This window comes from Arachis ipaensis, chromosome B9 (assembly GCF_059453495.1).
Source record: "Arachis ipaensis isolate K30076 ecotype BB chromosome B9, ASM5945349v1, whole genome shotgun sequence".
NCBI lineage: Eukaryota > Viridiplantae > Streptophyta > Magnoliopsida > Fabales > Fabaceae > Arachis > Arachis ipaensis.
The window spans coordinates 50,583,104-50,596,774 of record NC_142444.1 but is presented as its reverse complement, the minus strand read 5'-3'; the positions used below and the strand labels follow the sequence as shown (position 1 = coordinate 50,596,774).

General features: G+C 37.4%; 1 non-coding gene across 1 annotated transcript; it reads left to right on the top strand.

The window, feature by feature from the left end:
* The first annotated feature begins 8,646 nt into the window (after positions 1 to 8,646).
* Positions 8,647 to 8,754, top strand: LOC148544618 (small nucleolar RNA R71). Its single transcript, XR_015901994.1, has one exon. It is a non-coding gene; the product is annotated as a small nucleolar RNA R71 (small nucleolar RNA).
* The last annotated feature ends 4,917 nt before the right edge of the window (positions 8,755 to 13,671 follow it).

Genomic DNA, 13,671 nt, shown 5'->3' with positions numbered 1-13,671 from the left:
TCCCCAAGGAATACAGTAGACAGTAAGCTCAAAAACTCATGCATGATGTAAAGTACTACTTGTGGGATGAACCATACCTCTTCAAAAAATGCTCGGACGGTGATGAGAGAACTTTTGCATGGTCTAGAAATTTGCGGATAAATCCTCGTTGCAAGTATAGTTTCTAAACCTTCAAAAGTTCTTTCATACAAACGTTTGGTTGTCACAAGTAACAAACCCCTTTAAAATTGATAACCGAGTATTTAAACCTTGGGTCGTCTTCTCAAGGAATTGCAGGGAAGTATGTTCTTATTATTGGTTATGAAGATTGTAAATTTGGGGTTTTGAGAATAGGGAGCAAGTAATTTAAATTGCAATTAAAATAAATAAATAACTGTAAAATAAACTTTTGGCAAGGTATGAGAAATTGGAAGTCCTAGCCCAGTTATCCTTATCAACAATAATGAAAATTGACTCTTGATTCCACTTAGTTAACCTTTACTAGAGCAAGGGAAGGTCAAGTGACTAATTAGTTTGATCTTCAAATCCTAGTTAATCCCTAAGGAAAGATTGGAATTATCGAAGTTCAGTTCAATTAGCAAAGATAACAATTATCACTTATGTTGAGTTAAGATAACTCCTGAGTTACTAATTTCTTAACCAAAGCCAAGAATGTAGAAAGCTAAATTAAAATCATAAATATCTGGAATACCTCAAATAAAAGACATTCAAAGCAGTAAAATCTAACATGGAAAAGTTCATAAGCCAATTGGGCAACATAAATCAAATACAAATAAAAGCATTAGAGTCAATAAAAATAGAAGCGAAAGTAAACAGAAAGGGACATTGAACCTGGGATCGAGAGTCACTCCTAAAACTAAGAGAAGTCCTAAATCCTAATCCTAAGAGAGAGAGAGGAGAGAACCTCTCTCTCTAAAACTACATCTAAAACATGAAAAGTCAATTATGAGAGCCTCCCCCATGAATGAATGGATTCCCCCACTTTATAGCCTCTAATCTGTGTTTTTTGGGCCGCAAACTGGGTCGAAAACAGCCCAGAAATCGCTGGAGAAGAATTCAAACACGCTGATTTCCGTCACTGTGACGCGGCCGCATGGGTCACGCGATCGCGTCACCTAGCGTCAGGGAAATTATGGCATATTATATATTAAATCGAAGCCCCGAACGTTAGCTTTCCAACGCAACTGAAACCGCGTCATTTGGACCTCTGTAGCTAAAGTTATAGCCGTTTGAGTGCGAAGAGGTCAGGCTGGACAGTTTAGCAATTTCTCCAGCTTCTTGTATTTCTTCCACTTTTGCATGCTTTCTTTCCATCCTCTGAGTCATTCTTGCCCTGTAATCTCTGAAATCAGTTAACACACATATCAAGGCATCTAATGGTGATAAGAGAGGATTAATAATAAGCAAATTTAAGATCAAAGAAGCATGTTTTCAATCAAAGCACGTAATTAGGAAGGCAAATGTAAAACCATACAAATAGTATAAATAAGTGGGTAAAGAGTAGATAAAAACCACTCAATTGAGCACAAGATAAACCATAAAATAGTGGTTTATCAACCTCCCCACACTTAAACATTAGCATGTCCTCATGCTAAGCTCAAGAGAAACTATAAAGGGGTGAAGAGGAAAGTAAGAATGTATGAAATACAACCTATCTATATGAATGCAACTACATGCAAAATGTTTCTACCTACTTAGTTAAAAGTAAAGAAATTTTTCTAAAAACTACATCTACTTCTAAAATTGTGAATGTGAAAGCCTGTTTATGAATGGATGCATTCCCCCACTTTATAGCCTCTAATCTGTGTTTTCTGGGCCGCAAACTGGGTCGAAAACAGCCCAGAAATCGCTGGAGAAGAATTCAAACACGCTGATTTCCGTCACTGCGACGCGGCCGCATGGGTCACGCGGTCGCGTCGCCTAGCGTCAGGGAAACTATGGCATATTATATATCAAATCGAAGCCCTGGACGTTAGCTTTCCAACGCAACTAGAACCGCATCGTTTAGATTTCTGTAGCTAAAGTTATAGCCGTTTGAGTGCAAAGAGGTCAGGCTGGACAGCTTAGCAATTTCTCCAGCTTCTTGTATTCCTTCCACTTTTGCATGCTTCCTTTCCATCCTCTGAGTCATTCCTGCCCTGTAATCTCTGAAATCAGTTAACACACATATCAAGGCATCTAATGGTGATAAGAGAGGATTAATAATAAGCAAATATAAGATCAAAGAAGCATGTTTTCAATCAAAGCAGATAATTAGGAAGGCAAATGTAAAACCATGCAAATAATATGAATAAGTGGGTAAAGAGTAGATAAAAACCACTCAATTGAGCACAAGATAAACCATAAAATAGTGGTTTATCAGACGGTATAATCCACCGGTGTGTGTCTGAAGAGGAAGTACAGTAGATCCTATGGCATTGCCATAGCTTAGAATATGGAGGACACTTTGGAGGTGAGCAAACTGCCACCAAGGTCCTCCATAGTGGCTTTTACTGGCTAACAATCTTTAAGGACACCTGGTGCACGAAATTGTGATCTCTGGTAATGGCTCCAAAAACTTGGTGCTCTAATCTCAATTCATAATTTGTCACAACTTCGATACAACTAACCAGCAAGTGCACTGGGTCGTCCAAGTAATAAACCTTACGTGAGTAAGGGTCGATCCCACGGAGATTGTCGGCTTGAAGCAAGCTATGGTCACCTTGTAAATCTCAGTCAGGCGGATATCAAAAGGTTATGAAGTTTTCGAAATTAAATAAGAAGTAAACATAAAATAAGGATAGAAATACTTATGTAATTCATTGGTTAGAATTTCAGATAAGCGTATAGAGATGCTTTCGTTCCTCTGAACCTCTGCTTTCCTACTGCCTTCATCCAATCAATCTTACTCCTTTCTATGGCTGGCTTTATGTAAGGACATCACCGTTGTCAATGGCTACATCCTATCCTCTTGTGAAAATGGTCCAAATGCTCTGTCACAGCACGACTAATCATCTGAGGTTCTCGATCATACTGGAATAGGATTCACCCTCCTTTTGCGTCTGTCACTACGCCCAGCACTCGTGAGTTTGAAGCTCGTCACAGTCATTCAATCCCTGAATCCTACTCGGAATACCACAGACAAGGTTTAGACTTTCCGGATTCTCATGAATGCCGCCATCAATCTAGCTTACACCACGAAGATTCTGATTAAGAGATCTAAGAGATACTCATTCAATCTAAGGTAGAACGGAAGTGGTTGTCAGGCACGCGTTCATAGGGAATGATGATGATTGTCACGTTCATCACATTCAGGTTGAAGTGCGAATGAATATCTTAGAAGCGGAATAACTTGAATTGAATAGAAAACAGTAGTACTTTGCATTAATTCATGAGGAACAGCAGAGCTCTACACCTTAATCTATGGAGTGCAAAAACTCTGCCGTTGAAAATACATAAGTGAATAGAGGGTAAGCATGGCCGAGTGGCCAGCCCCCAAAACGTGATCAAAGATGATCCGAAGATCATAAGATGTCTAATACAATAGTAAACAGTCCTATTTATACTAAACTAGTTACAAGGGTTTACAGATGTAAGTAATTGATGCATAAATCCACTTCCGGGGCCCACTTGGTGTGTGCTTGGGCTGAGCTTGAATGTTACACGTGCAGAGGCTCTTTCTGGAGTTGAACGCCAGGTTGTAACGTATTTCTGGCGTTCAACTCTGGTTTGTGACTTGTTTCTGGCGTTTAACTCCAGACAGCAGCGTAGAACTGGCGTTCAACGCCCTTTTACGTCGTCTAAACTCGGCCAAAGTATGGACTATTATACATTGCCGGAAAGCCCTGAATGTCTACTTTCCAACGCAGTTTGAGTTCTGTAGCTCCAGAAAATCCACTTTGAGTGCAGGGAGGTCAGAATCCAACAGCATCAGCAGTCCTTCTTCAACCTCTGAATCTGATTTTTGCTCAAGTCCCTCAATTTCAGCCAGAAAATACCTAAAATCACAGAAAAATACACAAACTCATAGTAAAGTCCAGAAATGTGAATTTAACATAAAAACTAATGAAAACATCCCTAAAAGTAACCAGATTCTACTAAAAACATACTAAAAATAATGCCAAAAAGCGTATAAATTATCCGCTCAGATTGTGACTCAGCTTTGCTAAAGTCCCCAATTAGAGGTGTCCAGGGTTCTTAAGCACACTCTTTTTTTTTTGGCTTTGGACCTTGACTTTAACCGCTCAGTCTCAAGTTTTCACTTGACACCTACACGCCACAAGCACATGGTTAGGGACAGCTTGGTTTAGCCGCTTAGGCCAGGATTTTATTCCTTTAGGCCCTCCTATCCACTGATGCTCAAAGCCTTGGGATCCTTTTTATTACCCTTGTCTTTTGGTTTTAAGGGTTACTGGCTTTTTGCTCTTGCCTCTTGGTTTTAAGAGCTTTTGGCTTTTTCTGCTTGCTTTTTCTTTTTCTTTCTATTTTTTTTCGCCTATTTTTTTTTCTGCAAGCTTTGTTCTTTGCTGCTTTTTCTTGCTTCAAGAATCATTTTTTATGATTTTTCAAATTATCAAATAACATGTCTCCTTGTCATCATTCTTTCAAGAGCCAACACATTTAACATTCTTAAACAACAACTTCAAAAGACATATGCACTGTTCAAGCATTCATTCAGAAAATAAGAAGCATTGTCACCACATCAATATAATTAAACTAAGTTCAAGGATAAATTCGAAACTCATGTACTTCTTGTTCTTTTAAATTAAAACATTTTTCATTTAAGAGAGGTGATGGATTCATAGGACTTTCATAACTTTAAGACAATGTTACTAAATACTAATGATCATGTAATGAAGACACAAACATAGATAAGCACTTAACATAGAGAAAACGAAAAAAAACAGAAAGTGAGAACAAGGAATGAGTCCACCTTAGTGATGGTGGCGTTTTCTTCTTGAGGAACCAATGATGTCCTTGAGCTCTTCTATGTCTCTTCCTTGTCTTTGTTGCTCCTCCCTCATTGTTTTTTGATCTTCTCTAATTTCATGAAGGATGATGGAGTGCTCTTGATGTTCCACCCTTAGTTGTCCCATGTTGGAAATTAATTCTCCTAGGGAGGTGTTGATTTGCTCCCAATAGTTTTGTGGAGGAAAATGCATTTGAGGCATCTCCGGGATCTCATGGTGATGAGCTTCCTGTGCCTCTTGAGCTCCATGAATGGGCTCTCTTGCTTGCTCCATTCTTTTCTTAGTGATGGGCTTCCCTTCCTCAATGGGAATGTCTCCTTCTATGAAAGTTCCAGCTCAGTAGTAAAGATGGCAAATAAGATGAGGAAAAGCTAGCCTTGCCATGGGGGAGGACTTTTCGGCTATTTTGTAGAGTTCAAGGGAGATGACTTCATAAACTTCTACTTCCTCTCCAATCATGATGCTATGAATCATGATGGCCCGATCCACAGTAACTTCGGATAGGTTGCTAGTGGGGATGATGGAGCGTTGTATGAATTCTAACCATCCTCTAGCTACAGGCTTGAGGTCCAGTCTTCTTAGTTGAACCGGCTTGCCTTTGGAGTCAATCTTCCATTGAGCTCCTTCCACACATATGTCCATGAGGACTTGGTCCAACCTTTGATTAAAGTTGACCCTTCTAGTGTAGGGGCGTGCATCTCCTTGCATCATAGGCAAGTTAAACGCCAACCTCACATTTTCCGGACTAAAATCTAAGTATTTCCCCCGAACCATGGTGAGATAATTCTTTGGGTCCGGGTTCTTACTTTGATCATGGTTCCTAGTGATCCATGCATTGGCATAGAACTCTTGAACTATTAGGATACCGACTTGTTGGATAGGTTTTGTTAGAACTTCCCAACCTCTTCTTTGGATTTCATGTCGGATCTCCGGATACTCATTCTTCTTGAGCTTGAAAGGGACCTCAGGGATCACCTTCTTCTTGGCCACAACATCATAGAAGTGGTCTTGATGAGCTTTGGAGATGAATCTTTCCATCTCCCATGACTCGGAGGTGGAAGCTTTTGTCTTCCCTTTCCCTTTTCTAGAGGATTCTCTGGTCTTAGGTGCCATCAATGGTAATGGAAAAACAAAAAACTTATGCTTTTACCACACCAAACTTAGACTTTTACTCGCCCTCGAGCAAGAGAAGAAAGAAGAGATGAAGAAGAAGAAGAAAATATGGAGGAGAGGGGGGTGGTGTATTCGGCCAAGAAGAGAAGAGAGGGTTGTGTTATGTGAAAATGAGGAAGAATGGAGGGCTATATATAGGGAAGGGAGGGGGTAAGGTTCGGCCATAAGGGTGGGTTTTGGGTGGGAAATTGATTTTGAATTTTGAAGGTAGGTGGAGTTTATGAGGTAGGTTTATGGGGAAGAGTGGATGGATGTGAGTGAAAGAGGGGTGGGATGAAGTGAGTGGAGGTAGGTGGGGATCCTGTGGGGTCCACAGATCCTGAGGTGTTTAAGAATTTACAACCTTGCACCAAATTGGGCATGCAAAATGCCCTTGCACACAACTCTGGGCATTCAGCGCCAGATTGGTGCTTGTTCTAGGCGTTGAACGCCCATTTGTTGCCCATTTCTGGCGTTGAACGCCAGAACCATGCTTGTTCTGGGCGTTCAGCGCCAGCTCTTCTCCAGGATGCATTTCTGGCGTTCAAACGCCCAGATGCTGCCCATTTCTGGCGTTCAGCGCCAGAACCATGCTCTGTTCTGGCGTTGAACGCCCAAAACATGCTTCTTACTGGCGTTTAAATGCCAGTAAGGTCTTCCTCCAGAGTGTGATTTTTCTTCTGCTATTTTTTATTTCGTTTTCAATTTTTATATTTATTTTGTGACTCCACATGATCATGAACCTAATAAAACATGAAAGAACAAGAAAAATAAAATTAGATAAATAAAAATTGGGTTGCCTCCCAACAAGCGCTTCTTTAATGTCAATAGCTTGACAGTGGGCTCTCATGGAGCCTCACAGATGTTCAGAGCATTGTTGAGACTTCCCAACACCAAACTTAGAGTTTGGATATGGGAATTTTTTTCCAAACTTAGAGTTTGGTTGTGGCCTCCCAACACCAAACTTAGAGTTTGACTGTGGGGGCTCTGGTTGACTCTGTTTTGAGAGAAGCTTTTTATGCTTCCTCTACATGTTTACAGAAGGATAACATTGAGTTGTAAATACAAGGGAGTCCCCATTCAATTGAAGGACTAATTCACCTCTGTCAACATCAATCACAGCTCTTGCTGTGGCTAGGAAGGGTCTTCCAAGGATGATGAATTCATCCTCATCCTTCCCAGTATCTAGGACTATGAAATCAGCAGGGATGTAAAGGCCTTCAACCTTTACTAACACGTCCTCTACTTGTCCATAAGCCTGTTTTCTTGAATTGTTTGCCATCTCTAATGAGATTTTAGCAGCTTGTACCCCATAGATTCCCAGTTTCTCTATTACAGAGAGGGGCATGAGGTTTATCCCTGAACCAAGGTCACACAGAGCCTTAAAGATCATGGTGCCTATGGTACAAGGTATTAAGAACTTTCCAGGATCCTGTTTCTTCTGAGGCAATGTCAGTTGATCCAGATCACTTAGTTCATTGGTGAACAAGGGAGGTTCATCTTCCTAAGTTTCAATGCCAAATAATTTGGCATTCAGCTTCATGATTGCACCAAGGTACTTGGTGACTTGCTCCTCAGTGACATCCTCATTCTCTTCAGAAGAGGAATACTCATCAGAGCTCATGAATGGCATAAAGAGGTTTAATGGAATCTCTATGGTCTCTAGTTAAGCCTCAGATTCCTTTGATTCCTCAGAGGGAAACTCCTTATTGATCACTGGACGTCTCAGGAGGTCTTCCTCACTGGGATTCACGTCCTCAACCTCCCTTACAGGTTTGGCCATGGTAATTAATTCAATGGCCTTGCATTCTCCTTTTGGATTCTCTTCTGTATTGCTTGGGAGAGTACTAGGAGGGATTTCAGTGATCCTTTTACTCAGCTGGCCCACTTGTGCCTCCAAATTTCTAATGGAGGACCTTGTTTCATTCATGAAACTTACAGTGGCCTTAGATAGATCAGAGACTAATTTTGCTAATTTAGAGGTATTTTGTTTAGAGTTCTCTGTCTGTTGCTGAGTGGATGATGGAAAAGGCTTGCTATTGCTAAACCTGTATCTTCCACCATTATTAAAGCCTTGTTGAGGCTTTTGTTGATCCTTCCATGAGAGATTTGGATGATTTCTCCATGATGGATTATAGGTGTTTCCATAAGGTTCACCTAAGTAATTCACCTCTGCTATTGCAGGGTTCTCAGGATCATAAGCTTCTTCTTCGGAAGACGCCTCTTGAGTACTGTTGGATGCAGCTTGCATTCCATTCAGACTCTGAGAAATCATATTGACTTGCTGAGTCAATATTTTATTCTGAGCCAATATGGCATTCAGAGTATCAATTTCAAGAACTCCCTTCTTCATAGGCGTCCCATTACTCACAGGATTCCTCTCAGAAGTATACATGAACTAGTTATTAGCAACCATGTCAATGAGTTCTTGAGCTTCTCCAGGCGTTTTCTTTAGGTGAATGGATCCACCTGCAGAAGTATCCAATGACATCTTAGCTAATTCAGACAGACCATCATAGAATATATCCAGGATGGTCCATTCTGAAAGCATGTCAGAAGGACACTTTTTGGTCAGTCCTTTGTATCTCTCCCAAGCTTCATAGAGGGATTCACCTTCTTTCTGTCTGAAGGTTTGAACATCCACTCTAAGCTTACTCAGCTTTTGAGGAGGAAAGAACTTGGCTAAGAAAGCCTTGACCAGCTTATCCCAAGAGTTCAGGCTATCATTAGGTTGAGAGTCCAACCATATTCTAGCTCTGTCTCTTACAGCAAAAGGAAAAAGCATGAGCCTGTAGACTTCAGGATCTACTCCATTAGTCTTAACAGTATCACATATCTGCAAGAATTCAGTTAAGAACTGAAAAGGATCTTCAGATGGAAGTCCATGAAACTTGTAGTTCTGCTACATCAGAGAAACTAGCTAAGGTTTCAGCTCAAAGTTGTTTGCTCCAATGGCAGGAATGGAGATGCTTCTTCCATGTAAATTGGAATTTGGTGCAGTAAAGACACCAAGCATTCTCCTTGCATTATTATTATTTTCGGCTGCCATCTCCTCTTCCTGTTCGAAAATTTCTGAAAGGTTATCTTTGGATTGTTGTATTTTAGCTTCTCTTAGTTTTCTCTTCAGAGTCCTTTCAGGTTCTGGATCTGCTTTAACAAGAATGTTCTTGTCTTTGCTCCTGCTCATATGAAAAAGAAGGACAGAAAAATAATAATAATAATAAGGGTCCTTTTTACCACAGTATAGAGGTCCCTGTGTGAGTAGAAGAAAAGAAAAAGAAAAGAATGTAATGTAAAGAAAGAGACACAAGGGTGAGGAGAGCAGAGATGTGAGATGAAGAGAAGTGTTGGTAGATGAATAAATGAATAGAAGGAGATGAGAGAGAAAGGGAATTTTCGAAAATTATTTTTGAAAAAAGGGTTAGTGATTTTCGAAAATAGTTTTTGAAAAAGGTTAGTGGTTTTCGAAAATTAAAATCAAAAATTAAAATAATTAATTAATTAAAAGAAATTTTGAAAAAGAGGGGGGTATTTTTGAAAATTAGAGAGAGAGAGGGTTAGTTAGGTAGTTTTGAAAAAGATAAGAAACAAACAAAAAGTTAGTTAGTTAGTTGAAACAAATTTGAAAATCAATTTTGAAAAGATAAGAAGTTAGGAGGTTAGAAAATATATTTTGAAATCAAATTTTTGAAAGAGATAAGATGGGAAGATATTTTTGAAAAGATATGATTGAAATTAGTTTTTGAAAAAGATTTGATTTTTAAAATCACAATTAATGACTTGATTCACAAGAAATCACAAGATATGATTCTAGAACTTAAAGTTTGAATCTTTCTTAACAAGTAAGTAACAAACTTGAAGTTTTTGAATCAAAACATTAATTGATGATGTTATTTTCGAAAATTATGATATAAAATTAAGAAAAATTTTTTTGAAAAATATATATTATTTTAAAATTTTCGAAAATAACTAAGAAAAATTAAAAAGATTTGATTTTTGAAAAAGATTTTGAAAAAAATAAGATTTTTAAATTGAAAATTTGATTTGACTCATAAGAAACAACTAGATTTTAAAAAATTTTTGAAAGAGTCAACTCAAATTTTCGAATTTATGAGAGAAAAAAGGGAAAGATATTTTTTTGATTTTTGAATTTTTAATGATGAGAGAGGGAAACATGAAAAATGATGCAATGCATGAGAATTTTGGATCAAAGTATGTGATGAATGCAAGAACACTATGAATGTCAAGATGAACACCAAGAACACTTTGAATGTCAAGATGAACATCAAGAACATATTTTTTGAAAATTTTTAATGCAAAGAAAACATGCAAGACACCAAACTTAGAAATCTTTCATGTTCAGACACTATGAATGCAAAAATGCACATGCAAAACAAGAAAAGATGCAAAACAAGAAAACATCAAGATCAAACAAGAAGACTTACCAAGAACAACTTGAAGATCATGAAGAACACCATGAATGCATGAATTTTTCGAAAAATGCAAGATGAACATGCAATTGACACCAGACTTAAAATCTGACTCAAGACTCAAACAAGAAACACAAAATATTTTTTATTTTTATGATTTTCTAATTTTTTTTTGTATTTTCTTTTAATTTTTTTCGAAAATCATTTTAAAAAAAAGAAAAATAAGGATTCCAAAATTTTTAATATGAATTCCAGGAATCTTATGCTCTTTAGTCTAAAGCTCCAATCAAAGGGTCAGGCATGGAATTTTTCCGAGTGCTATTGTATTAGTTAGGAATTTTTCCGAGGAATTTTGAGGGTTGGAGGACAGAAAAATAAATGATTGTAAATTAAAGTAATGAAAACTAGCAAGAGAATTTATATAATCAAATAAAAAGCCTTGACCGGGGGAAGATTAATTGGAAGTTCTATCCTTGTTGGATTCTCCCAAGTGCAATAGCAAGAGGTTGTTGTTTTCACTTACTTAACCCTTACTAAATAAAGGAAAGTCAAGTGATTGAGCTAACTCTTTGATGAGTGGATAATTTATACCATTTTTGGCATTGTTTTTAGGTAGTTTTTAGTATATTTTAGTTACTTTTTATTATATTTTTATTAGTTTTATGCAAAAATCACATTTCTGGACTTTACTATGTTTGTGTGTTTTTCTGTAATTTCAGGTATTTTCTGGCTGAAATTGAGGGACCTGAGCAAAAATCTGATTCAGAGGCTGAGAAAGGACTGCAGATGCTGTTGGATTCTGACCCTCATGCACTCAAAGTGGATTTTCTAGAGCTACAGAAGCCCAATTGGTGCGCTCTCAATTGCGTTGAAAAGTAGACATCTTGGACTTTCCAGCAATATATAATAGTTTATACTTTGTTCGATATTTGATGGCTCAAACTGGCGTTAAAAGCCAGCCAAAAACTTTTTGGCGTAAAACGCCATAACTGGCATAATTCTTAGCGTTAAACGCCCATTTTGGCACCCAAGGTGGCGTTTAACTCCAACTTTAGGCATATGCACATGAAAGCTTGAAAGCTCAGCCCAGACACTCACCAAGTGGGTCCCATAAGTGGATTTCTGCACTATCTGCACTTAGTTACTCATTTTCTGTAAACCTAAGTTACTAGTTAGTATAAAAACTAAATTTAGAGATTCATTTTAGTAACTCATGACATTTTTACACTTCATATTGTATCTTCGATGGCATGAATCTCTAAACCCCATAGGTGGGGTGAGGAGTTCTGCTGTGTTTCAATCGATTAATGCAATCACTACTGTTTTCTATTCAATCACGCTTGATTCTATTCTAAGATACTCATTCGTACTTCAATATAGAGAATCTCATGATCTGTGACACTCATCATTATTCTCAATTCTATGAACGCGTGCCTGACAACCACTCCCATTCTATCTGAGCTCAACGTAGTCATTGGGCGACAGCTTAAGTGTGTATCTCTTGGGTCTCTGATCCACGGACCGAGTCTGTGAGATTAGAACCTTCGTGGTAGAGGCTAGAACCAATTGGCAGCATTCCTAGGATCCGAAAAGTCTAAACCTTGTCTGTGGTATTCCGAGTAGGATCTGGGAAGGGATGACTGTGACGAGCTTCAAACTCACGAATGTTGGGCGCAGTGATAGTGTGCAAAAGGATAAAGAAATCTTATTCCAATGCTAGTGAGAATCGATAGATGATTAGCCGTGCGGTAGCTGTACCTGGTATTTGTCATCCGAGATGAGAAATCCGACAGTTGATTAGCCGTGCAGAGATTGTACCTGGTATTTTTCATCTGAGAGGATCATACTGCTTGCCATTGAAGGAAGCCATGCGTGTTTGGAGAAGAAGACAGTAGGAAAGCAGAGATTCAGACGACAGAGCATCTATGGAACCTCAACCTGTTCCTCATTACTGAATCACAAGTATCATTTATTTCATGTTATTTATTTTTCATAAACAAAATCAATTATATCATTTAAATCTCCTGACTAAGAATTATAAGATAACCATACCTTGCTTCAAGCCGACAATCTCCGTGGGATCGACCCTTACTCACGTAAGGTATTACATGGACGACCCAGTGCACTTGCTGGTTAGTTGTGCGGAGTTGTGGAAAGTATAATCACAATTTCGTGCACCAAGTTTTTGGCGCCATTGCCGGGGATTATTCGAGTTTGGACAACTGACGATTTATTTTGTTGCTTAGATTAGGAAAAATTTATCTTTTTGGTTTAGAGTCACTAAATTTGAGTCTTTTATTTTCTTTTCAAAAAAATATCTTATTTTTCTTTAATTAATCTTTAATTTTCCTTTGAGTTTTCTGTTTGAGTTTAGTTTCATGCTTTAAGTTTGGTGTCAATTGCATGTTTTAATTTTTCTTTAATTTTCGAAAATATATGCATTGTGTTCTTCATTGATCTTCAAGTTGTTCTTGTTTATTTTCCTTGTTTGATCTTTAGTTTTTCTTGTTGTGTCTTTCCTTGTTTTTCTTGTGCATTTTCGAATTATTAGTGTCCAAAGTATAAAAATTTTTTAGTTTGGTGTCCTTTGTTTTCTTATTTTCTTAAAAAATTTCCAAAATTTATTCTTGGTGTTCATCTTGATCTTCAAAGTGTTCTTGGTGTTCATCTTGACATTCAAAGTGTTCTTGTTTTTCTTTCTGTTTTAATCTTAAAAATTTTAAGTTTGGTGTCTTTTACTTGTTTTTCTCTCTCCTCATTAAATTCAAAAATATCTTTTCTCTTTATTTTAATTGAATTTTCAAAAATTACATTTAAAAATTCAGATTTTTATTGTAAATTTTTTATCTTATCTTATCTTAGTTTTAAATTTCAAAATTCAAATCTTTTTCAAAAATCATATCTTTTTCAAAATCTTATCTTATCTTATTTCAAATTCAAATTTCAAATTTCAATTAAATTCAAAAATTCAAAATTCAAATTTCAAAATTTAAATCTTTTTCAAATCTTTATCTTATATTGTTGACTTTTTCAAAATTTAAAATTCAAAACTTTTTAATTTAAAAACCTATCTTCTCTTAAATTCCTTACTTCTCTTACCTAACTTATCTTATCTTTTCTAATCTCAAATCCTAAAATCA